Consider the following 13,114-nt stretch of genomic DNA (forward strand, 5'->3'; position numbering starts at 1 on the left):
TGACCAGCCCCTCCCCACCCAGCCACACCTCTCCCACACCCCCACCCAGCCCCACCCTCCCCACCCACCCACCCCACCCTCCCCTCTCCACCCAGACCCACCCCTACCATTTTTTGATGCACGACGGACGGACGGACAGAATAATCCGCTGTGGGCTGGTGTAACCAGGAGGTTCCTACCAATATAACATCGTGTGTAATTTGTGTCGTTGGAGAGATGTTAACTACCTCGCCTGGTATACAGAAGGTTGTGGGTCGATTCCGATCATGACGCCTGCTGTATATTTTGAGTTGGTGTGTCTCTCTCTCTCCGTGGTCGCGTGGATCTTTCTCCGGGTCCTCCGATTTTTCCCTCCACATTTAGAAACATGTCTTTAGAGTCCAGCATTTGGCTGCTATACATGTCCACATGATAAGCCACTTTGTTTAGCTATCATTTGTGGCCACGTCGCTTCTGAAAAAGTGTTTTTTTAACTCGGTGGGCCTTATCTGGTAAACATTTTTAATAGTTTATATCTTAACAGAGGTATCCTAACTCGCCTCTAAACATCCGGCAGTTCACCAGCATTGGTTCAGGTCAAGCCTGGGCTCTGCTGGTGAGACACTGAAATATTGAAACCGGTCCAGAGTTTTGCTTGAATTGCACTCATGCTGCCGACATTGTGCACTGGCAGAGAGGTCCGTGTGGCTTATGGCACGTGGAACAAATACTTTGAAGGCGTGAATGCAGAAATGCGGGAATAGAAAGTAGACTTATCACGCGTCGACTCCAACATTGTGAGCGTGTGGCCGGTTAGCTCAGCTGGTTAGAGCGTGGTGCGAATAACGCCAAGGTCGCGGGTTCGATCCCCGTACGGGCCATTGACGCTTTTGTTAATTCACACCGTTGTTGTGTTTTATTCAAAAATGTTCAGCTGACTTCATCACAGTATGGTTCACGTAAAAAAACATCTTGATTTTCTTGAAACACATTCCTGCGGAGGGAGCTGGTAGGAACGTTGGGTTGCTCGGTCAATGGCCAGGGTCAACGGCGGCGTGGTGTATTCCGCAAATATGGCCGACTGTGAGGGCGGGCACAAGCCGGCGTGAGTAGGTTAAACGTTGAGTTTTATAAGGGCACCACGGGGTGACCAGCCCCTCCCCACCCAGCCACACCTCTCCCACACCCCCACACAGCCCCACCCTCCCCACCCACCCACCCCACCCTCCCCTCTCCACCCAGACCCACCCCTACCATTTTTTGATGCACGACGGACGGACAGAATAATCCGCTGTGGGCTAGTGTAACCAGGAGGTTCCTACTAATATAACATCGCGTGTAATTTGTGTCGTTGGAGAGATGTTAACGAGCTCGCATGGTGTACAGGATGTTGTGGGTTCGATTCCGACCCTTACGCCTGCTGTATATTTCGAGTTAGCGAATCTCTCTCTCCATGGTCGCGTGGACTTTTCTCCGGGTTTTCCGGTTTTCCCTCCACATTTATAAACATGCCTTTAGAGTCCAGTATTTGGCTGCTACAAATGTCCACTTGATAAGTCACTTTGTTCAGCTGTCATTTGTGGCAAGGTCGCTCCTGAAAAAGTGCTTTATAACTCGGTGGGCCATATCTGGTAAAAACTGTAAATAGTTTGTCTCTTAACAGAGATGTCCCCTACCTCGCCTCTAAACATCCGGAAGTTCACCAGCATTGGTTCAGGTCAATCCTGGGCTCTGCTGGCGAGACACTGAAATGTCGAAACCGATCCATGGTTTTGCTTGAATTGCACGAAAGCTGCTGAAATTGTGCACTGGCAACGATGAACGTGTGGCTGATGGCACGTGAAACAAATACTTTGACAAGTATGAATGCGGAAGTACGGGTATAGACAGTAGACATATTACACGTCGACTCAAACGCTGTGTGTATGTGGCCGGTTAGCTCAGCTGGTTAGAGCGTGGTGCTAATAACGCCAAGGTCGCGGGTTCGATCCCCGTACGGGCCATTGACGCTTTTGTTAATTCACACAGTTGTTGTGTTTTATTCAGAAATGTTCATCCGCCTTCATCACAGTATTGTTCACGTGAAAAGCATCGTGATTTTCTTGAAACACATTCATGCGGAGGGAGCTGGTAGGAACGTTGGGTTGCTCGGTCAAGGGCCAGGGTCAACGGCGGCGTGGTGTATTCCGCAAATATGCCTGACTGTGAGGGCGGGCACAAGCCGGCGTGAGTAGGTTAAACGTAAACTTTTATAAGGGCACCACGGGGTGACCAGCCCCTCCCCACCCAGCCCCACCCCTACCACCCCCCACCCAGCCCCACCCTCCCCACCCTCCCCTCTCCACCCAGCCCCACCCCTCCCAATTTTTGATGCACGACGGACGGACAGAATAATCCGCTGTGGGCTGGTGTAACCAGGAGGTTCCTACCAATATAACATCGTGTGTAATTTGTGTCGTTGGAGAGATGTTAAGTACTTCGCCTGGTATACACAAGGTTCTGGGTTCGATTCCGACCATTACGCCTGCTGCTGTATATTTTGAGTTGGCGTGTCTCTCTCTCTGTGGTCGCGTGGATCTTTCTCTGGGTCCTCCGATTTTTCCCTCCACATTTAGAAGCATGTCTTTAGAGTCCAGCATTTGGCTGCTATAAATGTCCACGTGATAAGCCACTTTGTTTAGCTATCATTTGTGGTCACGTCGCTTCTGAAAAAGTGTTTTTTTAACTCGGTGGATCTCATCTGGTAAACATTTGTAATAGTTTATATCTTAACAGAGGTGTCCTACCTCGCCTCTAAACATCCGGCAGTTCACCAGCATTGGTTCAGGTCAAGCCTGGGCTCTGCTGGTGAGACACTGAAATTTTGAAACCGGTCCAGAGTTTTGCTTGAATTGCACTCATGCTGCCGACATTGTGCACTGGCAGAGAGGTCCGTGTGGCTCATGGCACGTGGAACAAATACTTTGAAGGCGTGAATGCAGAAATGCGGGAATAGAAAGTAGACTTATCACGCGTCGACTCCAACATTGTGAGCATGTGGCCGGTTAGCTCAGCTGGTTAGAGCGTTGGGCTAATAACGCCAAGGTCGCGGGTTCGATCCCCGTATGGGCCATTGCCGCTTTTGTTTATTCACACCGTTGTTGTCTTTTGTTCAGCCGCCTTCATCACAGGATGGTTCACGTTAAAAGCATCGTGATTTTCTTGAGTTACATTCGTTGAAGAGGACAGTCGTCATGACTTCTTTCTAAATCGAAAGGCTTTGCAACATTGGCTGCTAAGTGGACACACAGACACCACGTGCGGTTTAACATAGAGAATAGTTCAATCTAATAATATCCAAGGTATTATAGGCTGGGGAGCTTTGTACAGGGATGCGAAGGGCATGGGCAACAGCATCTGCTGTTGGACTGAACCTCTATGCTCTCACGTCTGTATGCTACCCTCTTCCATTCACGTTTGTTCCTCACTTCGACTGTGATCCGTTGCTTGGAGGGTATGGTCAAACACATGTTTAAATTTGATAAGGTCATGAAAATAAAAACAAAAGCTGAATAAGCCCATGAAGAACGATAAGAGAGATACATTGAGGCAGGAGGAGGGACACGTGGATTGGAGAACACATTTAAATTTAGAGACATCGTTTTGTCTGTTGATTAAAATGGGCCTGGGAAGGACAGGTCAGCTCGAAGCGACGTTGGCAGGTGGTCGAGACGAATGATGGAATGACAGACAAATGAGGTGAATATGCCAGAGAGAGGACGTCCACTGCTGAGATCCACAGGAACATTTACAAGAAAGGACTGCGTGTGTATATGGTGCATGTAGTCTCCAGCCCCACATTACAGTGGATAGCATCGCGTGTCATTTTGAGTCGTTGGCGATATGTTAACGATCTCGCATCGTGTACAGGATGTCGTGGGTTCGATTCCGACCCTGACGCCTGCTGTCTACTTAGAGTTTGCGAGTCTCTCTCTCTGTGGTCGCGTGGATTTTTCTCCGGGGCCTCCGGTTTTCCCCTCCACATTTAGAAACATGCCTTTAGAGTACAGTATTTGGCTGCTACAAATGTCCACGTGATAAGCCACTTTGTTCAGCTGTCATTTGTGGCCAGGTCGCTCCTGAAAAAGTGCTTTATAACTCGGTGGGCCTTATCTGGTAAACATTTTTAATAGTTTATATCTTAACAGAGGTGTCCTACCTCGCTTCTAAACATCCGGCAGTTCACCAGCATTGGTTCAGGTCAAGCCTGGGCTCTGCTGGTGAGACACTGAAATATTGAAACCGGTCCAGAGTTTTGCTTGAATTGCACTCATGCTGCCGACATTGTGCACTGGCAGAGAGGTCCGTGTGGCTCATGGCACGTGGAACAAATACTTTGAAGGCGTGAATGCAGAAATGCGGGAATAGAAAGTAGACATATCACGCCTCGACTCAAACGCAGTGAGGATGTGGCCGGTTAGCTCAGCTGGTTAGAGCGTGGTGCTAATAACGCCAAGGTCGCGGGTTCGATCCCCGTACTGGCCATCGACGCTTTTGTTAATTCACACCGTTGTTGTGTTTCGTTCAGCCGACGTTATCACAGTATGGGTCACGTAAAAAGCATCGTGATTTCCTAAATTACATTCCTTGAAGAGGACAGTCGTCATAGCTTCTTTATAAACTGTGTCCGCTAAGCAGACACACAGACACCGTGTGCGGGTGAACATAGAAAACAGTGAAATATAATAATATCCCATGCAGGTATTCTTTAGGTCTTTCGATAAGGTCACGACGTCGTAGTTTTTTGTTATTTTCCTTGACTTTACCGAAAGACCCAAAGAATATTAATTCCTGCAGTCACGAAAGCTTTAAGTCAAGATTTAATTTCCCAGGTCTTTTAGGCTCGGGAGCTATGTGCAGGAATGCAAAGGGCATGGCCAACAGCATATGCTGTTGTACTGAACGTCTATGCTCTCGCGTCTGTATGCTACCCTCCTCCATTCACTTGTGTTACTCACTTCGACTGTGATCCGTTGCTTTGGGGGTCAAGGGTTGGTGGATCACGAACGTGGTGAAGTATGGTCAAACACATTATTTTAAATTTTGATTTAAAGCTTTCGTGACTGCAGGGATTCATATTCTTGTTTCTTTCGGTAAAGTCACGTAGAAGGGAAATTATAAAATAATATAAATATAAAACAATACAAATTATCACGACGTTTCGACTGCAACACAAGCAATCATCATCAGGTGTGAAATCCACAGCAAGAAAATTTTTAAAAAAAGTAGCGGTTTTTCCTGACGTCAGCACCACAGACAGCGATTTGTCAGTTGGTCGGTAAAGAGGAGGGGGGAGCGGAAAATGGAATGCGGTCTGAAAGTCACCGTAAGCGTGAACACAATAAATTAAGACCCGAAATGCTTTATCAAATCCTTCAAATGATTGCTAAGCCAGAATCCATCTTCTCGGTTGAAATTGTCTCTGTGTTTGTATATGTGAATAGCCTCATGAACGAACCTCTCATGGTAGCCAGATGATTTCCAAATGTAACCTCGTCTCCAACAAAAGACCGGACCCACACACCAAAAAGCTAGACGTTAACAAAGTCGTAATTAATCGCAGTAGCAGTTCTCTTTCCGATGGTCTGAAATCCGTTTTAGCTAAAGGGCTAAACTTTGCAGTCACACCTAAACACATACCAGTTAATGGTATCATTGCCCAAGTAGACGTGGCTCTCAAGGGCCTGGGTCACATCGCTGCAGACGTAGCAAGATCTGAAATCGCTGCAACTCTCAAAAACGCTAAGATACCAGCTAGCAACCTCAGCAAAAATTAGCGTTTAGAATTATATAAATTAAAAAAGAGGGATGACATTGTCATCCTCTCAGCCAACAAGGGCAATGCCACTATCGTCATGGATAAAATTGAATATAACAACAACATTCAAGAATTACTTAACGATGGCAGCTATGCAAAAATTAAAATAGATCCCACCAACAGCCTCGTCATTAAAGCCAACAAAATCATTTCAGAATCAACCGCATTAATTGATCAAACCAAACAGTTCTCGTTGAAACCTTCTGCTGCAAGGTCACCAAGATTATATGGCTTACCAAAGATACATAAAGAAGATACACCCCTTCGTCCCATCGTCTCCACTATCAACTCCCCCACCTACAAACTTGCTCGTTTTTTGTCTGAAATCCTGCGTCCGTTCACTGGATAGCAACACCGACGAGGAAGCAGCCTAAGCCTATCAGAGTTTCGTATTCATTAAACCAGGTTTTAATTCCCCTAAATTGCGTTTAATGTATTAAAGAAAAAACCCGATGCCTGCCGCTGGAAAAATCGGGTTTTTTCCACCCATGATACGGAAGTACGGGTATAGAAAGTAGACATATCACGCATCGACTGCAACGCTGTGATCAAGTGGCCGGTTAGCTCAGCTGCTTAGAGCGTGGTCCTAATAACGCCAAGGTCGCGGGTTCGATCCCCGTACGGGCCATTGACGCTTTTGTTAATTCACACCGTTTTTGCGTTTTATTCAGAAATGTTCAGCCGACTTCATCACAGTATGGTTCACGTAAAAAGCATCGTGATTTTCTTGAAACACATTCCTGCGGAGGGAGCTGCTAGGAACGTTGGGTTGCTCGGTCAATGGCCAGGGTTAACCGCGGCGTGGTGTATTCCGCAAATATGACCGACTGTGAGGGCGGGCACAAGCCGGCGTGAGTAGGTTAAACGTTGAGTTTTATAAGGGCACCACGGGGTGACCAGACCCTCCCCACCCAGCCACACCTCTCCCACACCCCCACACAGCCCCACCCAGCCCCACCCTCCCCACCCACCCACCCCACCCTCCCCTCTCCACCCAGACCCACCCCTACCATTTTTTGATGCACGACGGACGGACGGACAGAATAATCCGCTGTGGGCTGGTGTAACCAGGAGGTTCCTACCAATATAACATCGTGTGTAATTTGTGTCGTTGGAGAGATGTTAACTACCTCGCCTGGTATACAGAAGGTTGTGGGTCGATTCCGACCATGACGCCTGCTGTATATTTTGAGTTGGTGTGTCTCTCTCTCTCCGTGGTCGCGTGGATCTTTCTCCGGGTCCTCCGATTTTTCCCTCCACATTTAGAAACATGTCTTTAGAGTACAGTATTTGGCTGCTATACATGTCCACATGATAAGCCACTTTGTTTAGCTATCATTTGTGGCCACGTCGCTTCTGAAAAAGTGTTTTTTTTAACTCGGTGGGCCTTATCTGGTAAACATTTTTAATAGTTTATATCTTAACAGACGTGTCCTAACTCGCCTCTAAACATCCGGCAGTTCACCAGCATTGGTTCAGGTCAAGCCTGGGCTCTGCTGGTGAGACACTGAAATATTGAAACCGGTCCAGAGTTTTGCTTGAATTGCACTCATGCTGCCGACATTGTGCACTGGCAGAGAGGTCCGTGTGGCTTATGGCACGTGGAACAAATTCTTTGAAGGCGTGAATGCAGAAATGCGGGAATAGAAAGTAGACTTATCACGCGTCGACTCCAACATTGTGAGCGTGTGGCCGGTTAGCTCAGCTGGTTAGAGCGTGGTGCTAATAACGCCAAGGTCGCGGGTTCGATCTCCGTACGGGCGATTGTCGCTTTTGTTAATTCACACCGTTGTTGTGTTTTATTCAAAAATGTTCAGCTGACTTCATCACAGTATGGTTCACGTAAAAAAACATCGTGATTTTCTTGAAACACATTCCTGCGGAGGGAGCTGGTAGGAACGTTGGGTTGCTCGGTCAATGGCCAGGGTCAACGGCGGCGTGGTGTATTCCGCAAATATGGCCGACTGTGAGGGCGGGCACAAGCCGGCGTGAGTAGGTTAAACGTTGAGTTTTATAAGGGCACCACGGGGTGACCAGCCCCTCCCCATCCAGCCACACCTCTCCCACACCCCCACACAGCCCCACCCTCCCCACCCACCCACCCACCCCACCCTCCCCTCTCCACCCAGACCCACCCCTACCATTTTTTGATGCACGACGGACGGACGGACAGAATAATCCGCTGTGGGCTAGTGTAACCAGGAGGTTCCTACCAATATAACATCGCGTGTAATTTGTGTCGTTGGAGAGATGTTAACGATCTCGCATGGTGTACAGGATGTTGTGGGTTCGATTCCGACCCTTACGCCTGCTGTATATTTCGAGTTTGCGAATCTCTCTCTCCATGGTCGCGTGGACTTTTCTCCGGGTCCTCCGGTTTTCCCTCCACATTTAGAAACATGCCTTTAGAGTACAGTATTTGGCTGCTATAAATGTCCACATGATAAGCCACTTTGTTTAGCTATCATTTGTGGCCACGTCGCTTCTGAAAAAGTGTTTTTTTAACTCGGTGGGCCTTATCTGGTAAACATTTTTAATAGTTTATATCTTAACAGAGGTGTCCTAACTCGCCTCTAAACATCCGGCAGTTCACCAGCATTGGTTCAGGTCAAGCCTGGGCTCTGCTGGTGAGACACTGAAATATTGAAACCGGTCCAGAGTTTTGCTTGAATTGCACTCATGCTGCCGACATTGTGCACTGGCAGAGAGGTCCGTGTGGCTTATGGCACGTGGAACAAATACTTTGAAGGCGTGAATGCAGAAATGCGGGAATAGAAAGTAGACTTATCACGCGTCGACTCCAACATTGTGAGCGTGTGGCCGGTTAGCTCAGCTGGTTAGAGCGTGGTGCTAATAACGCCAAGGTCGCGGGTTCGATCCCCGTACGGGCCATTGACGCTTTTGTTAATTCACACCGTTGTTGTGTTTTATTCAAACATGTTCAGCTGACTTCATCACAGTATGGTTCACGTAAAAAAACATCTTGATTTTCTTGAAACACATTCCTGCGGAGGGAGCTGGTAGGAACGTTGGGTTGCTCGGTCAATGGCCAGGGTCAACGGCGGCGTGGTGTATTCCGCAAATATGGCCGACTGTGAGGGCGGGCACAAGCCGGCGTGAGTAGGTTAAACGTTGAGTTTTATAAGGGCACCACGGGGTGACCAGCCCCTCCCCACCCAGCCACACCTCTCCCACACCCCCACACAGCCCCACCCTCCCCACCCACCCACCCCACCCTCCCCTCTCCACCCAGACCCACCCCTACCATTTTTTGATGCACGACGGACGGACAGAATAATCCGCTGTGGGCTAGTGTAACCAGGAGGTTCCTACCAATATAACATCGCGTGTAATTTGTGTCGTTGGAGAGATGTTAACGAGCTCGCATGGTGTACAGGATGTTGTGGGTTCGATTCCGACCCTTACGCCTGCTGTATATTTCGAGTTTGCGAATCTCTCTCTCCATGGTCGCGTGGACTTTTCTCCGGGTTTTCCGGTTTTCCCTCCACATTTAGAAACATGCCTTTAGAGTCCAGTATTTGGCTGCTACAAATGTCCACTTGATAAGTCACTTTGTTCAGCTGTCATTTGTGGCAAGGTCGCTCCTGAAAAAGTGCTTTATAACTCGGTGGGCCATATCTGGTAAAAACTGTAAATAGTTTGTCTCTTAACAGAGATGTCCCCTACCTCGCCTCTAAACATCCGGAAGTTCACCAGCATTGGTTCAGGTCAATCCTGGGCTCTGCTGGCGAGACACTGAAATGTCGAAACCGATCCATGGTTTTGCTTGAATTGCACGAAAGCTGCTGAAATTGTGCACTGGCAACGATGAACGTGTGGCTGATGGCACGTGAAACAAATACTTTGACAAGTATGAATGCGGAAGTACGGGTATAGACAGTAGACATATTACACGTCGACTCAAACGCTGTGTGTATGTGGCCGGTTAGCTCAGCTGGTTAGAGCGTGGTGCTAATAACGCCAAGGTCGCGGGTTCGATCCCCGTACGGGCCATTGACGCTTTTGTTAATTCACACAGTTGTTGTGTTTTATTCAGAAATGTTCATCCGCCTTTATCACAGTATTGTTCACGTGAAAAGCATCGTGATTTTCTTGAAACACATTCATGCGGAGGGAGCTGGTAGGAACGTTGGGTTGCTCGGTCAAGGGCCAGGGTCAACGGCGGCGTGGTGCATTCCGCAAATATGCCTGACTGTGAGGGCGGGCACAAGCCGGCGTGAGTAGGTTAAACGTAGACTTTTATAAGGGCACCACGGGGTGACCAGCCCCTCCCCACCCAGCCCCACCCCTACCAGCCCGCACCCAGCCCCACCCTCCCCACCCTCCCCTCTCCACCCAGCCCCACCCCTCCCAATTTTTTGATGCACGACGGACGGACAGAATAATCCGCTGTGGGCTGGTGTAACCAGGAGGTTCCTACCAATATAACATCGTGTGTAATTTGTGTCGTTGGAGAGATGTTAAGTACTTCGCCTGGTATACAGAAGGTTCTGGGTTCGATTCCGACCATTACGCCTGCTGCTGTATATTTTGAGTTGGTGTGTCTCTCTCTCTCCGTGGTCGCGTGGATCTTTCTCTGGGTCCTCCGATTTTTCCCTTCACATTTAGAAACATGTCTTTAGAGTCCAGCATTTGGCTGCTATAAATGTCCACGTGATAAGCCACTTTGTTTAGCTATCATTTGTGGTCACGTCGCTTCTGAAAAAGTGTTTTTTTTAAGTCGGTGGATCTCATCTGGTAAACATTTTAAATAGTTTATATCTTAACAGAGGTGTCCTACCTCGCTTCTAAACATCCGGCAGTTCACCAGCATTGATTCAGGTCAAGCCTGGGCTCTGCTGGTGAGACACTGAAATATTGAAACCGGTCCAGAGTTTTGCTTGAATTGCACTCATGCTGCCGACATTGTGCACTGGCAGAGAGGTCCGTGTGGCTTATGACACGTGGAACAAATACTTTGAAGGCGTGAATGCAGAAATGCGGGAATAGAAAGTAGACTTATCACGCGTCGACTCCAACATTGTGAGCGTGTGGCCGGTTAGCTCAGCTGGTTAGAGCGTGGTGCTAATAACGCCAAGGTCGCGGGTTCGATCCCCGTACGGGCCATTGACGCTTTTGTTAATTCACACCGTTGTTGTGTTTTATTCAAAAATGTTCAGCTGACTTCATCACAGTATGGTTCACGTAAAAAAACATCTTGATTTTCTTGAAACACATTCCTGCGGAGGGAGCTGGTAGGAACGTTGGGTTGCTCGGTCAATGGCCAGGGTCAACGGCGGCGTGGTGTATTCCGCAAATATGGCCGACTGTGAGGACGGGCACAAGCCGGCGTGAGTAGGTTAAACGTTGAGTTTTATAAGGGCACCACGGGGTGACCAGCCCCTCCCCACCCAGCCCCACCCCTACCACCCCCCACACAGCCCCACCCAGCCCCACCCTCCCCACCCACCCATCCCACCCTCCCCTCTCCACCCAGACCCACCCCTACCATTTTTTGATGCACGACGGACGGACGGACAGAATAATACGCTGTGGGCTAGTGTAACCAGGAGGTTCCTACCAATATAACATCGCGTGTAATTTGTGTCGTTGGAGAGATGTTAACGATCTCGCATGGTGTACAGGATGTTGTGGGTTCGATTCCGACCCTTACGCCTGCTGTATATTTCGAGTTTGCGAATCTCTTTCTCCATGGTCGCGTGGACTTTTCTCCGGGTCCTCCGGTTTTCCCTCCACATTTAGAAACATGCCTTTAGAGTACAGCATTTGGCTGCTACAAATGTCCACTTGATAAGTCACTTTGTTCAGCTGTCATTTGTGGCCAGGTCGCTCCTGAAAAAATGCTTTATAACTCGGTGGGCCTTATCTGGTAAAAATGTAAATAGTTTGTCTCTTAACAGAGGTGTCCTACGTCGCCTCTAAACATCCGGAAGTTCACCAGCATTGGTTCAGGTCAATCCTGGGCTCTGCTGGTGAGACACTGAAATGTCGAAACCGATCCATGGTTTTGCTTGAATTGCACGAAAGCTGCTGAAATTGTGCACTGGCAACGATGAACGTGTGGTTGATGGCACGCGAAACAAATACTTTGACAAGTATGAATGCGGAAGTACGGGTATAGAAAGTAGACATATCACGCGTCGACTCCAACACTGTGAACGTGTGGCCGGTTAGCTCAGCTGGTTAGAGCGTGGTGCTAATAACGCCAAGGTCGCGGGTTCGATCCCCGTACGGGCCATTAACGATTTTGTTAATTCACACCGTTGCTGTCTTTTATTCAGCAATGTTTATCACAGGATGATTCATGTAAAAAGCATCGTGATTTTCTTGAGTTACATTCCTTGAAGAGAACAGTGAAATATAATAGTATTCTTTGGGTCTTTCGGTAAAGTCACGACGTCGTAGTTTTTTGTTATTTTCTTTGAACTTATTTTCTTTGAACTTATCGACGTCATTTTAGGGAAAGACCCAAGTAATATTAATTGCTGCAGTCACGAAAGCTTCAAGTCAAGATTAAATTTCCCAGGTGTTATAGGCTCGGGAGCTATGTGCAGGAATGCAAAGGACATGGGCAACAGCATCCGCTGTTGTACTGAACGTCTATGCTCTCACGTCTGCATGCCACCCTCCTCCATTCACTTTTGTTCCTCACTTCGACTGTGATCCGTTGCTTTGGGGGTCAAGGGTTGGTGGATCACGAACGTGGTGATGGTCAAATAACCACCATGGCCATCAACCAGGGCGTGGTGAGGTCCTCATCAAGCAGTGGATGGAACATGGGGCTGTTCATAACACACTGCAGAGTGGCCTTTGCTGGCAATGATCAGTGATGTCCATGATTTAGAACAGCCTCACACGTTAAATTAAAGATCACTTGTGATTATCGTTAAGCGTCGATGTGGATAATAAGTAATGACATCAACAAGCAGACAAAACGCCTCTAATACATATCTGCCATTCAACGTACATCTCTATATTTGTTTCACACGTCCTATCCGCAACATGTACGCCCCCCTGGGAAAAAAGTCAGTTCCGTATTGAAATTCCTTCGGTATGATATCGTAAACTTTTATAATATGTGTTATTGCGGGAAGGCCAAGAGAAACCAAAATTAGTGCAAAGCAAGGATAAATCAACAACAATTTGCTAAAACATCCTCTTTTAAAAGGATAAGCTTGTGTTTTTGAGAGGGTGTGACATGGCCTATATAGCTAGCAATAATGTTTAATAAAACTATTGATAGGTTCATCTTCTTGG

At 47.9% G+C, this 13,114-nt stretch overlaps 10 non-coding genes across 10 annotated transcripts; all 10 read left to right on the forward strand.

The window, feature by feature from the left end:
- Positions 1 to 786: 786 nt before the first annotated feature.
- TRNAI-AAU (transfer RNA isoleucine (anticodon AAU)) lies at positions 787 to 860 on the forward strand. Its single transcript has one exon. It is a non-coding gene; the product is annotated as a tRNA-Ile (tRNA).
- A 1,048-nt stretch (positions 861 to 1,908) lies between these two features.
- Positions 1,909 to 1,982, forward strand: TRNAI-AAU (transfer RNA isoleucine (anticodon AAU)). Its single transcript has one exon. It is a non-coding gene; the product is annotated as a tRNA-Ile (tRNA).
- Positions 1,983 to 3,017: 1,035 nt separating this feature from the next.
- TRNAI-AAU (transfer RNA isoleucine (anticodon AAU)) lies at positions 3,018 to 3,091 on the forward strand. Its single transcript has one exon. It is a non-coding gene; the product is annotated as a tRNA-Ile (tRNA).
- Positions 3,092 to 4,429: 1,338 nt separating this feature from the next.
- On the forward strand, positions 4,430 to 4,503 carry TRNAI-AAU (transfer RNA isoleucine (anticodon AAU)). Its single transcript has one exon. It is a non-coding gene; the product is annotated as a tRNA-Ile (tRNA).
- A 1,887-nt stretch (positions 4,504 to 6,390) lies between these two features.
- TRNAI-AAU (transfer RNA isoleucine (anticodon AAU)) lies at positions 6,391 to 6,464 on the forward strand. The gene has a single exon. It is a non-coding gene; the product is annotated as a tRNA-Ile (tRNA).
- Positions 6,465 to 7,526: 1,062 nt separating this feature from the next.
- TRNAI-AAU (transfer RNA isoleucine (anticodon AAU)) lies at positions 7,527 to 7,600 on the forward strand. Its single transcript has one exon. It is a non-coding gene; the product is annotated as a tRNA-Ile (tRNA).
- Positions 7,601 to 8,654: 1,054 nt separating this feature from the next.
- On the forward strand, positions 8,655 to 8,728 carry TRNAI-AAU (transfer RNA isoleucine (anticodon AAU)). Its single transcript has one exon. It is a non-coding gene; the product is annotated as a tRNA-Ile (tRNA).
- Positions 8,729 to 9,776: 1,048 nt separating this feature from the next.
- TRNAI-AAU (transfer RNA isoleucine (anticodon AAU)) lies at positions 9,777 to 9,850 on the forward strand. The gene has a single exon. It is a non-coding gene; the product is annotated as a tRNA-Ile (tRNA).
- A 1,039-nt stretch (positions 9,851 to 10,889) lies between these two features.
- Positions 10,890 to 10,963, forward strand: TRNAI-AAU (transfer RNA isoleucine (anticodon AAU)). The gene has a single exon. It is a non-coding gene; the product is annotated as a tRNA-Ile (tRNA).
- Positions 10,964 to 12,021: 1,058 nt separating this feature from the next.
- Positions 12,022 to 12,095, forward strand: TRNAI-AAU (transfer RNA isoleucine (anticodon AAU)). Its single transcript has one exon. It is a non-coding gene; the product is annotated as a tRNA-Ile (tRNA).
- Positions 12,096 to 13,114: the final 1,019 nt, after the last annotated feature.

This window comes from Lampetra fluviatilis, chromosome 2 (genome assembly GCF_964198595.1).
Source record: "Lampetra fluviatilis chromosome 2, kcLamFluv1.1, whole genome shotgun sequence".
Classification (NCBI taxonomy): Eukaryota; Metazoa; Chordata; class Hyperoartia; order Petromyzontiformes; family Petromyzontidae; genus Lampetra; species Lampetra fluviatilis.